The following is a 17,886-nucleotide window of genomic DNA, read 5'->3' as shown; positions in this document are numbered from 1 at the left end:
CATGATATGAAAAGTCATCTACGGTACCACACTATCTATTCAGTAAAAGAACTAACACACACTTATTTCACTGCTTAGATGTTTGTTTGAGAACCAAAACTGTTGTGAAAAGTCCTAAATAAGCAGTAAACTGTTTCTGAGAACATTTAGCTGTGAGAGCACAGGCGCACACAAATATCAGGACAAACACCAAACTAGGGTTGCCAACTCCCTGAACCCCAAAAGAGGGACACTTTCAACCCAAATGCAGGACTTTTTTTTCCCAGGCCTATCCGCATTGCCCCATGACGGAAATCATAACATTTCCTTATCCAGACCACAATCCTACTAATTTCAGTATAATTTTGGTAAATTAATACTGCACGAGCAAATCTGTATTGTGTTTAAGTAATAGTCAAAACAATCATTAGGCCTACAAGTGTCTCTCAAATTTCTCAAACTCTGAAAAGCTTTAGGCCTAAACCAACCATTGTCATAGTTATTCTATTTGAGGGGCATATCTTGAAGGAAAAGCAAAGACAGAAATGTATGCAAGTTTTTTAAACTATTTATTAAAACTTAAGAGAATATGTTGTTGGTCTGCATCTTTTCAGTATGGCATGGGCCTCCTCTTATCCTGCAATAAATAAGAGAAAGAAAGGATATTTAGATTGAGAAATAGCCTACTGCCATCCCATGAACTTGTGTGTGTAATAAGATGTTTATATGGACATTCAAATGAAGGCTCACCAGTTACTTCTTCCATGGCTATTCCAGATTCCAGCATCTCCTCATCCTTCTGCACAGCCCAAACTATTTACAGAACAGTGGCATGGACATCCTCTTATCCTGCAGTAAATAAGAAAAAAACAAATGATATTTAGATTGAGAAATACTGCCACCCAATGAACCTTTTATCATGTCCAGATCAAGCTGCCATTTTTCCACAAATTTGCAGAATTTTTGCCAAATTCTGAATATTCACATCAAAGATTTAGTTTTATCTATATTATTTCTTTCATCATTCTATTTCAAATTAAAACCAACATCACCATTCAAAACTATTTGTTTCATCAAAGCTGATGGTCTTGCTTAAATTCTGTTTCAATCAGCGTGATTTACTGAATCATGCACACAGCAATTCAGTGATAACAAGGAGCCTGTGAACTACTGGAATGCTGTGGGTCCTTATAATTGTCACCACCATTCACTTCGCCAGCAGCAGCCCAGGATACAGGTCAAAATCTTCTTGTTTATGTGTGTGTTGCATAAACAAGATACATAGACAAATTAAAATGATATTTAGATTGAGAAATACTGCCACCCCATGAAGTTATATGTGTGTGGGCTGCATAAAAAAGATACAACATAGACAAATTAAAATTATATTTAGATTGAGAAATACTGCCACTCCATGTTATAGTGGAAGTGTGTGGGTTGCATAAATAAGATATACAGACAAATTCAAATGAAGGCTCACCAGTTACTTCTTCCATGGCTATTCAAGTTTCCAGCATCTCCTGTGTGCGAGTCTGTGTCTTCATGACGGGATAAGTCATGCTTGCCACCATGGCCAATAGATATCTCTCGGCGGCATCATGTACAAAATGCTCTCCTAGCGTCTGTGGTGGCTTTAACCCACGACCTTTTTGCTTCCCATTCCTTGTTGTAGCTGCAAAGCCTCTTTTTCTTATCAGGTTCATCCATTTTCACTGACTTGTTCACGAGCAGAGAACCACTGACTGAACTGAACTCATCAACCATCTCCCACAACAACGTTTGCATGAGTTTTGGCGCCTTATCACAGTAACCTATCAAAGATCCCTGTTCAGAATGTGTCATCAATCACCAGTCTGCTACTATTGGACAAAATATTTCATCCATATTTCATCAAAAACTGCGACTGCAATTGGAATACGGGACGGGAACTGTTCCTCATGAGACAAATTAAATTCACCTAAAATTCGGGACATCCCGGGCAAATCGGGACAGTTGGCAACCCTACGCCAAACCGATACGACTGCCTAGGCACTTCACAAAGATATTTTCAGCAATGTTCAAATAAAATAACGCGAACCAGTCACCTTAGCCAGAGATGTTCCTCTCAGAATATCTCTGCCTTAACATCAGAAACAAGATAAAAGTAGCCCGACATTAGCAGGTTTGGAAATTGTAATTTGTTTCATCAAAGCTGATGGTCTTGCTTAAATTCTGTTTCAATCAGCGTGATTTACTGAATCATGCACACAGCAATTCAGTGATAACAAGGAGCCTGTGAACTACTGGAATGCTGTGGGTCCTTATAATTGTCACCACCATTCACTTCACCAGCAGCAGCCCAGGATACAGGTCAAAATCTTCAGTTAATGTTCACATCAAACATCATAATGAGGAAAAACTGTGATCTCAGTCACTGCGACATGGTTGCAGGCAGTGTCTAGACTTTACACAGAAATGGGGGGAGGGGGGACCCACACAACCCAACAGGTAGAAATGCCTTGTTGATGAGAGAGGTCAGAGAAGAATGGCCTGACAGTAAAGTTACAGGAATTCTACATTCGACTAACCTCAGAAAAGTTAAATTAGAGATCAGAATGACATCATTTTAACCTCCATTGATTCAAAGTACAGAGGGGGGAGAACATGGGTGCCTCCATCTTCATCTTTTGTTAGCCTTCCTTCTCAACACAACAAACTGTGTGATCAGTGTTATAGACTTCACTAAAGCAAATCCTTTTTATATACAGCATAACTCACTGAAAAGTAAAGGTGATGATACATGGGGCAACTTTTTGGGCAATGTTGCTGGGCAACTGCACTTCAACACTATCCCACTAAGATTGGGCAACATAATTTCTATCTGAACAATTTTGATCATTTCGGGCAACTTTTTAAGATCATCCAATCAGAGTGCTAGCAGCGAATCACACGGCCACCTGAGAGCTTCTGAAATTTTCAACAAAGATGGCAGCGTCTCAACGGCAGTGGAGCAAAGAAAAAGAGAGACAAGAGCTAAGTGTAAACTGCGGTTACCTAACCACCGCTCCATAGAAACTGAATGGGATTTAGCCAACTAGCGGTGGTTTTTGCAAACATACTTAGCTGAAAGTTATCGCTAGCTATGTACAGTAGGAATAATGTTAGCTCTCCTACATCAAGGTAAAAGTGGTGAGCAGCTCATATTTAAAAAAAAATTGCTATAGAGATTGCCTCACTTATTGTTTGATCTAATTCACATACAGAGCACGACTGCTTCTGGAACCTGAGGGTGAAACTTTGGGATCTAAAAAAGAAAGAAAGCCTTTCAGGAGCTCTGTCACCCCTTTTCTTCCTCAGCAGAATCTCCTGGTCTAGGTCCTTTTTTTTTTGCCAACATGAGGATTAAATGATTTTGTTTTTGCCGTTATGTTTTTGTGATGTATGAGTCAGTTATTTGTTATAGCATGTGTGATTGAGGCTCATAGCATTTTTAAAGAGATTTTAGAAATGTTTGCTATTAACAGAATATTTTGACTTATAAATGTAAAAATAATGACAAATTATCTTTTGACAAGAGTATCTATTCAGTTTTGTTCCAGAAGTCATACTGGCTTGAGCGAAATAAAGGCTGAAGCCGAGACAAAAGCGACAGCTGCAAATGTTTCAATGTCCATCTTTGCGTGTCTGTCTTACTGGCAACATATTTGCTTTTATCTGATTGGTTGTTACCAATTGTCTGTTGCCCTAATTAGTTACTCAGTGTCTCGCCTGGTTGCCTGTTGCTGGGAACACTGCCCAGCAACATTGCCCAAAAAGTTGCCCCATGTATCATCACCTGAAGAGATGCTCCTTTGTGTAAGTCTGATTGCCATGTTGAACTTGGAGGAACTCGTAGTTGAGAGTTCACAAGTAGGAATTTCGAGTTGAGGGGGCATTTTATGACCTGTAGGCAAATGCAGCAGATCTGAAATAGCCACTCTGAACAGAGACACATCTCACAACACACACGGGCACACACACAAAAAACAACCATGAAATATTTTGGCAGATGGGCCACAACAGCAGAAGATAAGTCCTGTCAGCCAAGAAATGAAATCTGACCCTAGAGTGGGCACAGGCCCAACCATACTGGGTGTTTGGAAATTGGACACCTGGTCTAATACACCTTGATTTTTGCTGCATGATGCAGGTGGTAGGTTCAGAATTTGGCCTCAACAACATGAATCCATGCAACATGCAAATATTTTCAGTTTGGACAACTTTTGGCTTTAAAACAAAACAATAAGAGTCAGTGGGGTTCCAGCTGAAAAATTGCAAGTCAGTTATTGCTTTAACACATTCATCTTCATGCCTCCATCTTCACACCTCCCCCCCTTCTTCACTGCTGAACTGACATCACTGAATTAAAAAAAAAGAAGAAGAAGAAGAAGAAGAAGAAGAAGAAGAAGAAGAGGCTAAACCACAACTGCCAACTTGTGTCTGTTCTCTGAAATGGTCACTCCCTTGTGTGTGTGTGTGTGTGTGTGTGTGTGTGTGTGTGTGTGTGTGTGTGTGTGTGTGTGTGTGTGTGTGTGAACAAGGCTAATGAGATCTTTATTTCTGCAAAACTGCTTTTGTTGTTGTTTTACACAAGTAAAGAATGATTATTATTCAAACACACACACACACACACACACACACACACACACACACACACACACACACACACACACACACACAAGACATTAGTGTGTATGATAGTGAACTTGCTGTAGTAAGGTATTTCCCTGCTCAGGAACACAAATGGAAATTAGGTATTGAGTTATAAGGCATTTTCTCAGTAAGTCCAGTAAATGCAAACATGGTTTTGTTAAAACTTCTCTGTTCACAGGAAAGTCCACCAGTTACAAAGTTAAAAGTTAGTGCTTGCTTTCACACGTCCACTTTCACACCTCCCTCCTTCTTCACTACTGAATTTGCACACTGATATTAAAATAGAAAATAAACCACACCCTTGAACTGGTCTCTGCTCTCAGGCCTCTCACATGGTCACTGCCCTGTGTGTGTACAGGACTAATGAGAAATGTTTATTTCTGCTCTTATTTTCTATTATTTTAAACAGAAAGGTAAATAATGATTGATGATTATTGGAACAAAAAGTTCTGTGCATTAGTGTGTATTATAGTGAACTTCCTGTGGTAAGTTGTGTCCCTGCACAGACAATTAGAGTAAAAAAAAAAGGAAACTAGGCATTTACCGTAGTTCTATGGCATTTTCTCAGTAAGTCTAGTTAATGCTAACATGGTTTTGTTAAAACCTTTCTGTGCACAAGAAAGACCACCAGAGTCTCACCACAGCAGCTAAAGACATTTCAGTTAATCACAACCATGACTTCCACTGATGAAAGTACAAACACCTCATCTCATCTCATTATCTCTAGCCGCTTTATCCTTCTACAGGGTCGCAGGCAAGCTGGAGCCTATCCCAGCTGACTACGGGCGAAAGGCGGGGTACACCCTGGACAAGTCGCCAGGTCATCACAGGGCTGACACATAGACACAGACAACCATTCACACTCACGTTCACACCTACGGTCAATTTAGAGTCACCAGTTAACCTAACCTGCATGTCTTTGGACTGTGGGGGAAACCGGAGCACCCGGAGGAAACCCACGCGGACACGGGGAGAACATGCAAACTCCACACAGAAAGGCCCTCGCCGGCCCCGGGGCTCGAACCCAGGACCTTCTTGCTGTGAGGCGACAGCGCTAACCACTACACCACCGTGCCGCCCAGTACAAACACCATCCAGTCATTTTCTTTTCGCAGATCAAATGATCATGAGAGGTTGTCACTGAGCAGCAGATGACAGCAGGACACAGAAGATCAGGAACAGATTCCAACAATACAGACTCATTTACACTCATTAGATTATTTAAACCCTGTGTTTTAAATGTGCTATACTTGTACTCTTACCTGTTGATCTATCATCGTTACTGAGAGTAGTTACACATCAAACTAAACCCTTCTCATAACAGATATGGATACACTGATCCACCTGAGCAGTCATGCTGAAGTACACACAATGTCCTAATGACACAATAAACTCATCACTCAGGACATTCAGACTGCAGATGAAGAACTTTATACCCCACCACTCACTCTAATGAAGACACAAAGAGAACATTTACTCACAGAGCATCACAGGGAGTGGACTGAGCTCCATCCTGTAACTCTAATGACTTACTGACTGACTGACTGACTGACTGACTGACTGACAGAGCAGCGGTGTGTGTTAAAGCCTTACCACTTCCTGTGACAGACACAGACAGAGAGAGAGAGAGAGAGAGAGAGAGAGAGAGGGAGGGTGTATGTACGTCAGTTTGATATATTAGAGTTGACACAGACATGGTCGCTCCTGTCCCTTTAGTTTTGACATTAAGCCTGTTTTAAGGCTCACACTGTAAAATCCATTGTTTCATTTTGCCAGAATTAAAATAATTTGTTCTCAAGAATAACACACTGAATAGCAGTGCTGTAAATAGGTAAAATATTAAATATTTATCATATTCAAACTGTCAAACTGTCCACTTTATTAGGAACACCTATGCACCTGCTGATTCATGCAGTTATCCAATCAGCCAATCATGTGGCAGCAACACAATGCATTAACTCATGCAGTAATTTGTACTTCAGAATGTCCTTGGATTTTCACACACAACAGTGTGTATAGATTACACAAAGAAAAAAGACAAAAAGAAACACCTTGTTGATGAGAGAGGTCAGAGGAGAATGACCAGACTGGATCACAGTGACAGGAAGGCTACAGTAACTCAGTGTGTGGTGGCCAGCGATTGAAAAGTGAAAATAAATTGTCTTTGACTCCCTCTAGTAGTAACTGTAGTATAATTTTAAACCTGACCTCCTTCAGACTGTAATGGGTTTAACCAGAGGCCAGTAAATGGGATTTCTGCCTGTTTTGGGGTGCCTGGGTTCAGTATTGAATATATTTGTCATGTCACACTCCACAGTAGTGGTTCTGAGTGGACACTCTGAGCTTTAAGGATATACAGTGTATCAGAAGATTTTTTTTTTTTAAATAAATGGTGATTGTCACATTTCAGCTCCTTGGGATGCCCAAAGTACTTGTCCATCTGAATCTCAAATTTGATGGAGTTCTGTTCAACTCCTAAATTCTGTGTAAGTTTCTCCAAACACAGGCAAAAACATCTCCAAATGGCACCAAATCTCTTCAGTTGAAGGCAGGACCATGAAGGAGAAAGGTGAGTTTCCTCAGAAATTTCCTGTAAAGGAAATCCCTGTAAATATTTTATAAAATCTGAAACCTATGAGGCAATATGTTGTATCATCGATCTAAATATTTAGAGCAATGCAGTTTTAACTTATAGCATCATTTGTTTGTGTATTAATTCATTCATTTATTTATAACAAATGCCATGTTGGGTAATGTCATTATCTTCCACCAGCACTGTGTTGTAAAATGTAGGGGAGCTGTTTTAACAACAATGCATTGTGGGTAATGAAATAAGGGAAAAGGGAAAAAAGTGCTGGATAGCAGACATTTGGTTTCCACTGCATTTGTTTAATGGCAATAAAGCCACTCAAAACAAAGTATTAGCTTTGGCTACCTGCACACAGATGCCCCATGTATCTCTTGACCACAGTTGGGGGAAGAACATGGGAAAAGTATCAACTGTAGTGTTAATGGTTCAATATTAGCTTGTCTTTGTGACTTTAGCAGTGTTGCTAATGCAGTGATCCATGAGGATATAATAGTCACTGATTATCCCATTCAAGTTTAATTTTTTTTTAAATGACGTCAAACTTCATAACAAAAGGCCTTTCCCATGATAGAGTCAAAAATGCAGTGTACTATGTTGATGATATTTAAGAGTTTTGTTCAACATCACTGGATTTAACACAACTAAAATGACCTTGTGTGATGAGAGATGAAAAATAATGTATTCTTTCTATTAAATGCTAATGCTCATTTTATTTACATTATTATTTCCGGTGTAACCTGTTGGAAAAAAGGGAAGAGAAACCTAACTGTTAAATTAGTTCTGTAGCCTGTTGAGAAGGGAAAAAAAGAGTGTTACAACACTTAGAAATATTTTTTCTTTCATCAGACCATCCAGGATGTTGCGATTTGCAAATTCAACCAATCCCCGTGACTTCAGGGCGGTGTTGCAATTATATCCAATCACCGCAACTTTCCCGCAAATTTGACCAATCGTTGGCGTCATCTTGAGGTGACGTCGACAAACTACCTTCCGCCTTACTTCCGTGTATACGGTCAAGAGAACGCAGTGTTGCCAGATTGGGCAGTTTTAAGTGCCTTTTGGCGGGTTTTGAACATATTTTGGGCTGAAGAACGTCAGCAGTATCTGGCAACATTGCCTGATGTGCGAGTCAGTCTTTATATAGGCTTAAATTCTGTTACTGAAAGTGTGTTATGTTTACAGTGAAGCACTGTGTGCACTTTATTTTTTTTACTTAATACAAGAAATTAATGGATGCCAACATTTTTGCCAAAATGGTATTTTATTTTCCATTGTTTAGGCAGCTTCAGCATCATACTGTGAGATTCTGTTCAAATTGTTTTTTTTTTCTTCTATGAAGCCTGAGCCATTTATTTTATTAGTTTATAATTATTGTTTAATTTAGTCTTCAGGAGAGACTGCCTGCACACAGTACTAGTATTAATAGTTTTTTTTAATTATTATTTTCTTACATGAAAGCTGAGGCATTTACTGGGGCATGTTATTTCCAGATACAAATTTGTCTGTGACAGGGCCTGACATTTTAGCAGTGAACTATGCTTTAAAATGTGTTTTATAAGAGTATAAAAACTTGCTGAGATGGTACGATAGGCATTTCTCACAGTTTAACATGTCCTTAATGTGACTACATGTTCAATCAACAAATAAAATATATATTTTCTACAGATTTTTGAAAGTGAAAATGTACGTTTCTGGGAGAATGTCCCCGCTATGTTGATGATATTTAAGAGTTTTGTTAAACATCACTGGATTTAACACAACTAAAATGACCTTGTGTGATGAGAGATGAAAAATAATATATTCTTTCTATTAAATGCTAATGCTCATTTTATTTACATTATTATTTCCAGTGTAACCTGTTGGAAAAAAGGGAAGAGAAACCTAACTGTTAAATTAGTTCTGTAGCCTGTTGAGAAGGGAAAAAAAGAGAGTTACAACATTTAGAAATATTTTTTTTCATTGAGCATTATTTTCCTTTAATTCCTAATCACAGTCTTTGTTTAATGTATGAATTCATTTTATCCCAGAGGTCTGTTCCCACTTCAGCAGCGGCTCTGTGAGGAAAAAGTGATTTCATTCGTTCATCGTGGTGTAGCTGAATTGCTATTGGTGAACACAACTCATGTCCCGCCTCTTTGGCGCAGGTTAGTGAGGCGCGTTGTGAGAGCTGCACAGAGCGACAGCAGGAGGAGCAGAAACAGGGAGCTGCAGTGCAAAACTCGCTCAAACACTCGATATTGTGCAAACTGTTAAAAACAAGAGGAAGGAACTGTTCGAGCTCATCCGTGAGTGTCCGGTGAAGCGACCCTGGGAACCTGAGCTGTGTGTATTCTTTTCTTTTCTCGGTGAGGACTGTGAAGCATAAGGAGTTAGCCCCGCGAGTTAGCATCACCTCGGGGTGTGTTAGCCTCCGAGCTGCAGCATAAACTCAGTGTTGTGTTAATTTTCTTGTGATAGGAGAGAAAAACGTGTGTGAGTAGAGAGAGACATCATTAAGATGAGGGTCATGGGCTGTGAGACTGCTTCATTCTTCTGTGTAGCACTGTGCTGTTATCAGGGTTGTGAAACAAACTTACAGCAAATTCATAATACACTATTTTACTGACCTTAATCCAGTGTGAGTAATTACTGCTGAACTGTGAGTGGGTTTATAATCATTTACATATGGGTTTCTTGTTTGTTTATCAGTCAGTTAATGCTTTTATTTTCATTATAAAAATCTGTGAGGCTGATATTTCATATGCTGTCACTAATGCAGCAGTTATCTTTTCTAAGTTAACAGTTAAATGTTGTTGTATTACACATTGATGTAGATCATAGTTAGAAACTGTACAGTGAAAAAAAGAAGTGAGTGGATTTATTTAAGCCTGTTATATGGTACAGGCTGGGTTTTTTGGATACCCTGGATTTTGGATGGAACTGGATTCTCTCCCTGACGAGGGGGATGGCGAGCCAACCGTGTGAACATCTGGACTGAAGATGACCCTGTCCTCTTTCATCTGTCGTCCTGTCGGTGTGGTAGCAGGGTTCCCGCGGGTCCTTAAAAAGTCTTAAATACAACTTTCGGTTTTCAAGGCCTAAAAATGTCTTAAATTGTTTGGAATGACTGGAATTTTCGAAAGGGAGGTATTAAATTTAATATTGGACCAAACGAGTGAAATGTCTCCATCCGGTTTGGGGTATTTTTTTAACCGTAATTTTAAAAGTGACCAGCGTACCTTTTGGGGGCAGCATTGGTTCTGTGTGTTCTGTGCATTCCGTAGATCAAGAACTAACATTAGGAGGCTACTGGAGGCAGTGTGGTGCGGTGCGGTGGTTGTGAAGAGTGAGAGATGCGCAGGTAGCTTACGTGGGTGCTAGAAAGCGTTGATAATTATGGGAAGATGTCTGTTTAACGACAAGTGGTTGGGGGATGACAAATACCCCCAAAATAAGAAGAATCGTTTGCGATAAAAAGCGCTGGATCGCACAAATGTGTTTAAAGACGGTACCGCAGCGCTGGGGACACGGCGGACTGGGAAACTGGTTTTTTCACGGACATGAGGCGCGCACGTGTGTGTTGGAGGTCAAGCGCTCTGGAGTGAAACGCAGGGGGGTTCGCGCATGCGCACAAGAGTCAGGTGGAAAATGGGACTTATAGGAAATACTACTACTACTAATAATAATAATAATGATTAGCATCATTTTTTTACATAATTAACATTGTTTATTGTACTAAGTTTAATATAAATATATAAGCAACCTTTATTTCAAAACTCAATTAAAAAGAACTACAGAAAATACAGTAATTCTAAATATAGTACAATATAAATAATTTGCACAAAAAGCTTTTTAGTTTTATTACTTATCGTCTACAACAGTGTTTTTAATATAATAATAAGAATAATATTAACAACCGCTAATAATAATTAGTAGTAATAGTAATTATTGATTATTAATCATTACTACTTATGAATTAGTGATTAATAAGTACTAGGGCTTGGGTGGCCAACCCGCGGCTCGCGAGCCACATGCGGCTCTTTGCCCGGTGTCATGCGGCTCTTACGTTCATATCGAAGTTTGTGTTTGTGGGTTTTTTTTTATGTGCGTGTGCGCTTTGCTTGAGTTCAGTATGGTATTTTCGTCAAATGCATCTTCGCTTTGCTTGGGTATATTACGGTATTTTCAGGTCATGTCAAATGCGCACATGCGTGAGATAATCGCTAAGTTTTTGGGCAAGGTGTATCTTGTGTCAAGTAGCCTCTCAAAATGGCAATGAAAAAATGCACAGCAAAACGAAAATATGAAGACGAACATAGGACATTTTTAACAGAGTGGGAGAGTTTATACTTTTTTGTTGAACGTAATGGCACGCCATTCTGCCTTATATGTCAGTCGTCATTAGCTCATTTCAAAGCTTCCCGCCTCCCTGAATAAGCAAGGAGCCAGATATGCAACACTAATTGAAAACCTGCACGAAAGCTTTGTAACCCGGTTCTGTGATGTACAACTGAAAAGGCCACAGGTTACGTTCCTCGTCGACCCATTCAATGCGGAGATGGACTGTTTGAAAGCCCGGCTTGTCACAGATGAGGCTGCGGCTGAGTTGGAGATGATCGATCTTCGTGAGGAAGACCAACTGAAACCTGTTTTGAGGGAAGGCACCATTGAGTTTTAGAAAAGTGTGCCATTTGAAAAATACCCGAATGTGAAACGGGCTGCGCTTAAGATACTGTCAATGTTTGGGTCAACATACGTCTGCGAGTCTGTGTTCTCTACCATGAAACATGTGAAGTCAAAGCATCGTTCTGTTCTGACTGAAACCCATGTGAAAGAACTGCTTCGAGTGGCAACGACGGAATACGAGCTAGATTTGAAGAGGATTGTTCAAGGCAAGGAATGTCAGAAGTCCCACTAAGCAACATGCATAGTAAGTGCACACAATATTGATTGCTGTAAATGACTGGCCTGTGGTATTAGTACTGACTGAAGGAGTAAATTTCTCTCATGTTGGCGTGTGACAGTTACTATTAATCTGGCTGAGCAGAGGTGCGTGAGCGTGTGTGTCTGTGAGAGAGAGAGAGAGAGAGAGCGAGGAGGGGGGGGCGATGTTCATGTGCGGTCATGTGTATGGTGCGGCTTTTTTTTTTGTAATGCCATGAGTCCCACTAAGCTGCATGCATAGTAAGTGCACACAATGTTCATTGTTAAAAATGACTGGCCTCAGCCTGTGGTCTTAGTACTGTAGGAGAAAATATGTTGGTGTGTGACATTTACTATTAATCTGGCTGAGCAGAGGTGTGTGTGTGTGTGTGTGTGTGTGTGTGTGTGTGTGTGTGTGTCAGAGAGAGAGAGGAAGGGATGGGTGATGTTCGTGTGCCCATGTGTATGATGTGGCTCTTTGCGGTAATACAGTAAAAAATGTGGCTCTTGGTCTCCAACTGGTTGGCCACCCCTGTACTAGGGATTATTAAATGTTATAAAATTGAGTTATTAAAAATTATTAAAAATAATTATTAAAAAGTAGTAATTGGTAGAATACAAACAAATACTCATGGATTATAGATAATTTTTTTTTTTTAATAGTGAACATTGATATAAAATTACTACTACTAATAATAATAACAATAAACAATAATACTACTAGTAATACTTGTTAATGTTATTATTATCAGTTCAGTTATCAATGTTCACTATTAAAAACAAATTATCTATAATCCATGAATAATTGTTTGTATCACTACTAATAATAATAACTACTTTTTTTAATAATAATTTTAACTAATCTTATAACTCAATTTTATAGCATTTTAATAATCACTACTTATTTATTAGTATAATTTAGTAGTTGATAATTACTAATTATTAAATTACATTTTGATAATCACTGCTTATTAATTAAGTAGTAATAATACTGAATTATAATAATTGCTATGCTATTCATTATTAATTAATATAGCTAATAAGTAGTGATTATTAAAATGTTATAAAATTTAGTTATTTTTTTAATTATTATTAAAAAATAGTTTATTATTATTAGTAGTAGTAGTAGTAATACACACATTCATGGATTATAGATAATAATTAATGATTATTTTTGAATAATGAACATTGATATAACAATTGCACTGATGATAATTAGTTTAGTTATTACAACACATTGATTAATATTGATAATGGTTATGAAAGGTGACAGTTGTTTTTCTGTGTTTAATGTAACGCTCTGATGATTGTATGACTGCATAAACAGGTTTACGCTGTTACCTGCTATAATGCAGAAGATACTCGAGAACTTCCTCAGCCAGCTGTATACTGTACGACACTCAGACTGATTTTGCTGTCAGACACAAAATCACACATCATCAAAGATAATCTTTGGGGATTGAAATAATGCCATTTATTGTTTTCGTTTTTGAAATGATTCATGGTGTTTTCTCCAGTAAACACCCGTCTTCTCCTTGCTGTTACAGTAGTTCTGCAGGCCCAAAACACACGACTTTGCTTCAGCTGTTTGCATGTCTAACAGTTGCCATTGATGCACCCTGTTGTTCACCAATTGTGTGCATTCTTCTTAAGGTTCGTAAAAAAACTATTGCAGAAAAGTTTTAAGTTGTCATATTTATCATTTTCTTTGTCATGGTACAGTCTTAATTTTTCCATTTAGAGGTCTTGAAAAGGTTTTAAAAGTCTTTAAATTTGTACTTGAAAAATGTGCAGATACCCTGGGTAGGACCGAGAAAGACTTACAGAAATTGAGAGGAACTATTCTTTTTTTTATCATTTTCGGAAAAGAAGAGACAATTTATTGCACCTAATTTAAAAGACACTTTAAAAGAAAACAAACTGAAAGCCGGCTGTATTTGTAAAAGTGCTTTATTTTGTAATGTGCTAATACATTGATCTTGTTCAAACTTACCTCTGTGTCTTTCCTGTTACTCAATTGGTGTCAAATCCTATCCTCCATCACTTCTCCCTGTGAATCCAGAGAATTCTGGTCCAGTGGTCACTTACCTGCCAGGTGGGTCACACCAGGTTGGTACAATAACTTTTCGCATGTGTTGTCATTTCCAGTAATAAACAGTATTTTTCCTGATGTCACATTGAACATTGTTTAGGTGCTGAAATGTATGAGTGACAGTGAATCTGAACTGGCTTTTAATGGTATATTCCAGATTAAGGTAAGCAGTTAATAGCTCACTACATTTTCCACCTTATGCTAACTAGTGTGTTTAACTTGCATTTGCTAATCAACACAATACTGATAAACTAGTTAGCTAGTGATGGTGACAATCAGGGCTCCATGAACATGGTCATTTTATAATATTTTAAAGTATATCTAAATTATCCCACTTATTTCAAGGAGAAACAGCTATGTAGGTCAGATCTGTAACAGGAGCAGATTCCATTCTCGGGTAACAGAACCCCTGTTTCTTGTTGCACATGAGTACATTCACAGTGATTAGTGATGATTAGCACTGCTCTTACACTACTGTCCTGTGTACAAATTTATACCCAACCACCCACTCTGATGAAGAGACACAGAGAAATTTTACTCACAGAGCTAATAACAATGACGCGGTCAATGTCCAAATATTGATGTACTTGGCCTTGTTTTAAACTGCATCTAAATAAATAATGCATGGCAAATTGTCTTTTTTGCTGGTGTTAATTTATAGTGTGCATTCTATTGAACAAGGAAGGAAAAAGGGCCTAGATTACACAAAAAGATGTGAAATATATCATATATATTTGTTGTTGTTTCCAGTTATAATCCATATGTGTAACGTGCACAGTAGAGCAAAAAGCACATTGTCTTTTATGCCTGCTGTAGCACACAGGGTCTAAATAAGGGGTCCAAAAGGGACTCGTGATTGCTAATAACTGTCAGTGTGAAGCCTGAATTAAGGTGACTGAATTATTATATATTTTTTTGTCACTGCTGACATTATATGTAAACTCAGAGGAGCCAGAGCTGAGTTGGAGGATGAAGCATGTTGAGCTTTAGTTGAACCCAGAGCAAGTTTTCCTCACTGAATATCACTTCAGTTGCCTTTATAACACAAGCTAATGACATTCAACAGCCACCTGTTCTTTTGAGCAGACCTGAGTTTTAAAATCTTATACATAAGTGTTATGGTAATTTTTAATGGGATGTTTCAGTGAGGATCCAACTGCAGACTGAAATCTTCTGCTTGATTATAAATAAATGTGAAAGTAGGGTTTATATATGGCTGAAATAAAAGGTAAGGGGCAGGGTTTGGTGCCACCTTGGTGTTAAAAGTTCATCACTTTTGATGATGATGGCAGGAAGTCAGACAAGGACTGAGATTTTGTCTTTGCTCAAGTGAACGACTTGTTCAGGGTGTCCAGAAGTGTGATGAAGAATACAGTCATTTGCATACAGAGATCAGAGAAGTGGTACTTGATGGAAAAATCAGGGGAGTGCTCCATCATGCTGTTCAGCCAGTAGTCAACTGCAACATTGAAGAGGTTCATTGTGGCGAGACAGCACTTTTGGACTCCAGAGGTGGTCAGGAAGGGGTCTGACATTTTGCCCTCTGCAAGTACCCTGCAGGTATTGTTGGTGTCAGAGGCCCGAAGAATGATGATTTATTCGGGGAAGACTCGGACACCTTGGAGAAGGAGCTGGAGAGCATTCCTGTCCAACTATGTAGGCCATGGACAATGACTGGCAGTACTCCCTCCATTGTTGTACCAGGACTCTTGGAGCAAGGATGCAATCTGTGCTGGAGCACCTCATTGTGAAGCTGGCTTGTTGGGGTCAGCACTTGGCTAGAAGTAGAAGCTGAATTTGCCTGAGAACAATGGCCATAGCAATCTTGGAGAGCTCAGAGAGAAGCAAGATGGGATGATAAATGGAGGTACTCTGTTGACCACACTTGTTCTTGTAAAATAAAAGGATGATGCCTGATATATCAAGACTGATATAGTCTGGGCCAACTGTGGCATTCATGTCCCCATGCATGATGGAGAGATCATCCTGGGAGACCCGCTGGAGCTCACCCTTCAGAGCTGCCTGTATGCTACCTTGTGAACAAAGACCGTTTCTGTGCCAGTGTGGGCCAGGTCTTTTGTCATCTAATGTTCGCAACAGTAGGTTAATAAGGGGGTTGGTTTGCTAGCCTCATGAAGCACTGCACCCGTGCCCAAATGCAGATGCTGGGAGTCACCTTTTGGGATCAAAGTGGGGGTCCATGTTCCACCTTTTCCATCAGAGGCTGCCCCAGCCAATGACCCCAGTTGGGAAAAAGGTGGGAAAACCAAACAGATGGCATACTCAAAAGAATCTTTTTACTAAACCAGCACAAATAAAATATCAAAATGAGAAGAGGTTCCAGCAATGTAGAATTCTTCAGGGAGTAGTTTGTGTATATGTATGTAGCCAAGAATAATTTTAAAGTTTTAGCTTTCTCTTCTTCTCAATTGTGTCTTTGATTGATTGGTGACTTAAACAGAAAATAACATGGACAATATGTTGTCTTGAAATAACTTTCCTGATATTTGTATTCCTTTTAGTCCTTATATTTTAATAAAATGTTGTTTAATTAGAAATCAAGTGATTTCTCACTGAAGACAATGAAAAGACAATGATACAGCAGCAGAAAGGGGTTTAAAACATGAAATAAAATAAATTGAAATAAAAGTAGACATTGTCTTGGTGAAATTTTTTTTAAATTATTATTTTGGTTCAGTAAATGTTTTAATGCCAGTACATCACTGTATAAAAATACAAAAATAGTAAAAAATGCTGATATTGGCAAAGGCACAAGAGTTTTCTCAGTGTATTGCTTCATATGATACATGATTGCGAGCAGGTTAATAATTCAGTGCATTGATGATGCATTTATTTAATTGATCAAATCATTTCATCCACAAATCTCACACAACTACGATTAAACTTCACACAGCTGAAAAGTCAAACAAAATATAACAGTATCTAACAGATTGTAAGTCTACTCCTTGTAATTCATCTAGAGCTAATCTCACACAGAAATAGAAAAACACGGCAGTACAAATACAGTAGTGGAAGAACTAATACTGAGAAAACACAAAACACAATGTTAGTTCCCCACCATGTTTCAGGTAACACTCAATTCACTTGTTTTTATTTTGCAGACACACAAAGCTTCACTTATTTTAACTCCAGTATCACTGGGCTTTTCACCAACCGCTCTGACTTTAGTCAGCTATTAAAATTAACAGGAAAATGACAAATCAGGATTCTTTTAAAATCCTCAGAAAACCCTGAAGAAGAAGACATGATGAAATTATTTTACAGTAAATGCATCCTCTTTTTATTGATGAACTTTGCTCACTCCTCTATGACTGCATTCTCAATTCTCTCTTCAACAGTGTGAGCTATGAAAGACATTAAAACATTCATTTGAATCATTTCATAGTTTATTTCAGGTGTTTATGGCAGAAAATTAACCAAACTGTATTTGATCTCATCTTAAACATAGGTTAAAGGGTGTTTGTTTGTTTTAATGTTTATTAATGACAGTGATGTGCAAAGTGACATCTGTGTATGAAACACTCTTCTGCACTATTTTTTTTTTATTTGTTCATAATATACTTTATTAATGAAGTGAAACTGTAACTCCACTTGAAGCATCTGTCATGTGTAAATTCACCCTCAGAAACAG

General features: G+C 38.5%; 1 protein-coding gene and 1 long non-coding RNA gene across 3 annotated transcripts in view; both read right to left on the bottom strand.

Annotated features, from left to right (window-relative positions):
- The window catches only part of LOC132882146 (obscurin-like), a 181,504-nt gene that overhangs the window by 132,410 nt on the left and 31,208 nt on the right, over positions 1–17,886 (bottom strand). The gene's annotated exons all lie outside the window — the stretch shown is intronic.
- Positions 530–6,196, bottom strand: LOC132882350 (uncharacterized). 2 transcript variants are annotated; one of them, XR_009654205.1, is made up of 3 exons: positions 6,132–6,196; positions 730–828; positions 530–616 (listed from the first exon to the last, which is right to left on the bottom strand). It is a non-coding gene; the product is annotated as an uncharacterized LOC132882350 (long non-coding RNA). The 2 variants fall into 2 exon arrangements; XR_009654204.1 differs by lacking the exon at positions 6,132–6,196 and adding an exon at positions 1,460–1,727.

This window comes from Neoarius graeffei, chromosome 1 (genome assembly GCF_027579695.1).
Source record: "Neoarius graeffei isolate fNeoGra1 chromosome 1, fNeoGra1.pri, whole genome shotgun sequence".
Classification (NCBI taxonomy): domain Eukaryota; kingdom Metazoa; phylum Chordata; class Actinopteri; order Siluriformes; family Ariidae; genus Neoarius; species Neoarius graeffei.
Note: the sequence above shows the minus strand (reverse complement) of the source record. Positions and strands in the feature narration are given on the sequence as shown.